Below are 5257 nucleotides of genomic sequence, written 5' to 3'. Positions count from 1 at the left end.
CAAAGAGCCGACTCCTTGGAAAAGACCCCGATGCTGGCAAAGATTGAAGGCAGGAGGAGAAGGGAGGCAAAAGAGGATGAGATGGTTGGATGGCATCACGAACTCAATGGACATGAGTCTGAGCAAACTTGGAGATAGTGAAGGACAGGGAAGCCTGGTGTACTTCAGTCCATGGAGTTGCAAAGAGCTGGGCACAACTTAGTGACTGAACAACAGCAGTCATGGTTAAGACTCAACATTTCCAATACAAGGGATGTGAGTTCATCTCCGGTGGGAGAACTGAGATCCCACATGCCGTGAGGCCACAAAAATGAAGGCAGACATATACAGTACTGGGTGTACTGTATATTTTCCCCAGTGTATTTTTCTCAATAAACCCAAATCTGTCCATATATAAATTCTTGGCCTTGTCCATTGTACTATTCTACTTCTTAAACATGGTAGCAAGCTAGAGCCCTTGTTAGCTAGATGTCAGAAAGTTAACAGAGGAAGAAGGAGGTCACAAGGGACAAAATGGAGTAGATCAGATTGCACAGTGATTTTATAAATACTTCTTTCTGACCAATATGGTGTGTTCTTAGCTAAGAGTGATTCTGATTTTTCCCGCTTGGTCCAATGAAAATCAAACAGAGTTAAACAGACCTGGGTCTGATTCTCTGTTTCACCACCTACTGTCTGTATAACTCTGGGCAAAGCAAAGGGAGCCTCATTTTCTTCATCTGTAAAATAAGCTAAAACCCACCACCTTACCATATTGTTATGGGTTTAATTGAGCAAACCTGTTAAGTGCCTGACATATAAAATACTCCCAGTAAATGTCACTCTCCCCCTAGTCCCTGTCCCAGTGTATTGAAAAAGATTATATGGTATTAGTATTTTTAGTATTCTGAAGATTGTATGATTCATTTCTTCTGAAGACATAGTTTTTCTTACAGAAGAATATCCAGTTATTTCATGATGGCATTTGCACCTCCAAAAAACACAAATGGTCCCAAAATGCAGACAAAGATGAGTACCTGGACACCCCTAAACCATCAGCTTTTGAATGACCGGGTGAGTAATAAGAACTATTGTATTAGTTGAAATCATACTTTGAAGGGAGAAAAAGCATTAAAATTTTGGTAATCAAAACATGAACAGGAATTGCTTAGGATTGTATAGTGGATAAAAAAAAAAACAAAAACAAAAAACAAAATGAAGGATTTCTTCAAAAATTTTAATTGAAAAAAACTGAAATACATTTAGAACAAAAATAAAGAAAACTTTAATTGAGCCCCAGTTACCTGGCCAGAGTTGGCAAGAGATACAAAGTTCCTGCTTAGAAAGAAAGATCTTAGGGACTTCCCTGGTGGTCCAGTGGCTAAGACTCTTTGCTCCCAGGGCTGGGGCCCAGGTTCTATCATGGGCCAGGAAATTCAGTCCCACATACTGCAACTAAAGACCTTGTGTGCTGCAACTAAGACCCAGCACAGCCAAATAAATTAATAAACATTTTTTAAAGATTTAGGAGATGAGAAGGAAGAGTGTCTACCAGCTCCCCTTCACCTCCATATCCAACTGGTTTTCAGGTTCTGTGAGTCTTCCTCCGAGGTCTCTTCATCCAGACCCCTTTTCTCCTTTGACTTGTGCACATCCAGCTCCACGTTCTCAGTTCACACACTCACCCCCCTTTGCCTGGCACATTGCAGTAACCCCTCAGCTGGTTTCACTGTCTCTAATCCATCCTCTATTCTGGTCCCAGAATGATCTTTCTAAAGTACCAAACTAATCCTATGAAGCAAGAGATAACAGACTGTTCCAAAGAATAAATTCCACCCTACCCACCATGCATAGCACTGAGGACCCCTTCATGTGTGTTAGTCACCGAGTCATGTCCGACTCTTGGAGACCCCATGGACTATAGCTGGCCAGGCCCCTCTGTCTGTGGGATTCTCCAGGCAAGAATACTGGAGTAGGTTGCCATGACCTCCTCCAAGGGATCTTCATGACCCACGGATCGAACCCAGTGTCCTTTATATCACCTGCATTAGCAAGTGAGTTTTCTTTTTTTAATTTATTTGGTTGCAATTTTGTTGAAGCATGTGAACCCTTAGTTGAAGCATGTGGGATCTAGTTCCCTGACCAGAAATCAAACCCAGGCCCCCTGCATTGGGAGCATGGAGTCTTAGCCCCTGGACCACCAGGGAAGTCCCAGCAGGTGAGTTCTTTAACACTGGCTCCACCTGGGAAGCCTGAAGAGCTTTTGTCAAATTTTATGAGAATTTCTAGGGAATTCCCTGGTGGCCCAGTGGCTCAGTCTGTGCTCCCAATGCAGGGGGCTGGGTTCCATCTGCGTTCAGGAAACTAGATCCCACATGCCGCAAGAGTTTGCATGCTGCAGCTAAAGAACCCACATGGCACAACTAAGACCCAGTGCAGTCAAATAAATAAAAATGTTTAAAAATTTCATGATTATTTCTAGATGAGCAATGATAAGAGAAATAACAATTTCTATTAGAAATGATATTTATTTTGTTGTTCAGAACTCCCATTTTATCACCCCCCCCCATTTTTAGTTTGGTTTAGTTAGGTTCTAGTTTGGAGTAAAACTATTTTCAAAAATCTTAGCCTGCCATATGTAAAATAGATAGGCAATGGGAATTTGCTGCATGGCTCAGAAAACTCACACAGGGGCACTGTATCAACCTAGAGGGGTGGGGTGGGGAGAGAGAGGGGCTGCCAAGTCACTTCAGTCGTGTCCGACTCTGTGCGACCCCATAGACGGCAGCCCAACAGGCTCCCCGGTCCCTGGGATTCTCCAGGCAAGAACACTGGAGTGGGTTGCCATTTCCTTCTCCAATGCATGCAAGTGAAAAGTGAAAGTGAAGTCGCTCAGTCGTGTTCGACTCTTCGCGACCCCATGGACTGCAGCCTACCAGGCTCCTCCGTCCATGGGATTCTCCAGGCAAGAGTACTGGAGTGGGGTGCCATCGCCTTCTCCAAGAGAGAGGGGAGGGAGGTTCCAAAGGGAGGGGATATATGCATACCTATGGCTGATTCATGTTGAGGTTTGATAGAAAACAACAAAATTCTGTCAAGCAAAATCCTTCAATAAAAAAATAATTAAAATTAAAAAATTGTCAAATTACTATGTTGTACACCTGAAACTAACATTATATTGTATGTCAATTATAATTCAATAAAAATTAAATATAATACAAATAAAAAAAATCTTGCACCGTGTATATACCCATATGTATGTGAATGAATGTATCAGTACTTAGACACACACATGGAATTTGCATATGTATACAGCAAACTGATAATAGTGAGTGCACAAGTGCTCAGTCTTGTCTGACTCTTTGCAACTCCACAGACTGTAGGCCTCCAGGCTCCTCTGTCCGTGGAATTTTCCAGGCAAGAATATTAGAGTGGGTCGCCATGCCCTCCTCCAGGGAATCTTCCCATCCCAGGGATTAAACCCACGTCTCTTTATGTCTCCGGCATCGGCAGGTGGGTTCTTTACCGGTTGAGCCACCAGAGAAGCCCAACTATCAATAGTGGTTTCCCCTAAAAAGTTGGACAACATGGAAGAGTGGGAGGAAAGTCTGTTAGAAGAGAGAGTTTTTGTTTTTTTTTTTATCCTATACAGTGCAATATTTAACCATTTAAAAAACAAATATAAGTAAAAGCGAGCAAAGAACAGTAATGCTGAGAATTAAAAAACACGGGTTCCAGATCAGCTATACTAAATAATCTCCAGGGAAAAGAAAACCGAGAAGAACGTGAGGAGCAAGCATGAAGGGAATTGGTCGTATCTTCAATATGATGGGAAAATACAAGAGCCGTTGGAGCAGGATGGTGACAGAATTGCATCTGCATTTCCAAACGGTCATCTTGCTCCACATCACTAATGACTGGAGAGACTCAACTCCAAACGCCAATGGGGACCACTTCGCCTGAGTCCGACTGGGCCTCATTGCAATGTCTGTCCATAGCAGATGCTGGAGAAGCTGTGGAGCAAAGGGAACTCTCCTCCACGCTGAGTAGGAATGGGAGTTGGTACAGCCGGGATGGAAAAGAGTATGGAGGTTCGCGAAGGAACTAAAAGTAGAAGTAGCCTATGGTTCAGCAGTCCCACTCCCAGGCATAGATCCACCCCCAGTACAAGCCAACAAGCGAGATGCCCCTTTTGGGCACATTGATCTGTGCGCGCGCTCGCATGCGCATGCGCGATCGCCTGCGAGGCTGGGGGTGGGGCGGGGGCTGGGGCTCTGGCTGGAGTCGGTGCACGCCCCGGGATTGCCTGAGGCAAGCCAAAGGAGCCCCAGATGGAGACGGGATGGCCGGTCGTCTGGTTTCCTGAAAGCCGAATGCGAAGGCGGAGGGGCTCGCGGGCCGCGGGGAGGCAACCCAGGTCTGCAGCGGGAGTCGGGGCCCCGGCCACCCACTCACTATCCCCCGCCCCGGGAGGGGCTGGAGCTGCGGGGGTGGGGGGGGGGCGAGGGGGGTGTGGGTCCAAGAATTGGGACGCGGGGCGGGGGCTAAAGGACCTCTTCTGGTAGGCAAAAAAGCCTCCAGCTCCCGGAATTCCCGGGTGGTCTCCCATCCAAGATACTAAACAGACCCGACTCTGCTTAGCTTCCGAGATCAGACGAGATCGGGCGCCTTCAGGCCGATAGGGCCGGAGACGGGCGCGGCCGCCGCGGGGCGCCCTAAGAGCCTTGCGCTTCGCCTCCCTTTCGCTCTGACCTGCAGGTCGGGCCAACGGGCCGCACCTCTCCTCGGGGGCCGTGCTGTACTTGAGCCGCACGACCCGCGACCGCACTCCAGCCTGCTGACGCCGGCCCGGCCCCCGAACACCGCCAACACCAGACCAGCAACCGCCTGGCCGGGCCCGGGGGCCCGATGGGCTTCCAGGACCCCCCAGTGACCGGGAGGGCGTGCGTGCGTGCGCGCGGGGCCTGGGGGGTGGGCTGAGGGGTGCGGAGGTCTCGGCGCCCTCCCACCCCCGGCCACTCCAGACCCGGCCGCGCTGGCTGAGCGGGGCCTCCCCCTCCCCCCCCATCCCGTTCGCTGCTCAGGGCCGCGCGACCCCGGAGGTGTCGGTCTTCGGGGCCCGCCGCCTCCCGATCCCCGCGGCCCGGGGGCCTCTGAACCTCCTGCGGGCCTAGGCTCAGCGAATCTTGAGCGCCCAACTTGCCCGGCACCTGCCCGCTGCCCAAACCCACCGGGAGCCACGGAGGCGCGGTCGACCGGAGCGCCTCAGCCCCGTCCC

At 49.3% G+C, this 5257-nt stretch overlaps 1 pseudogene; it reads right to left on the bottom strand.

Annotated features, from left to right (window-relative positions):
- Nucleotides 1–4551: 4551 nt before the first annotated feature.
- LOC129641062 (uncharacterized) lies at nucleotides 4552–4671 on the bottom strand (annotated as a pseudogene).
- Between the last annotated feature and the right edge of the window lie 586 nt (nucleotides 4672–5257).

The sequence above is a fragment of the Bubalus kerabau genome, unplaced genomic scaffold (genome assembly GCF_029407905.1).
Source record: "Bubalus kerabau isolate K-KA32 ecotype Philippines breed swamp buffalo unplaced genomic scaffold, PCC_UOA_SB_1v2 scaffold_70, whole genome shotgun sequence".
NCBI classification, from domain to species: domain Eukaryota; kingdom Metazoa; phylum Chordata; class Mammalia; order Artiodactyla; family Bovidae; genus Bubalus; species Bubalus kerabau.
This window is presented reverse-complemented; position numbering and strand designations above follow the sequence as displayed.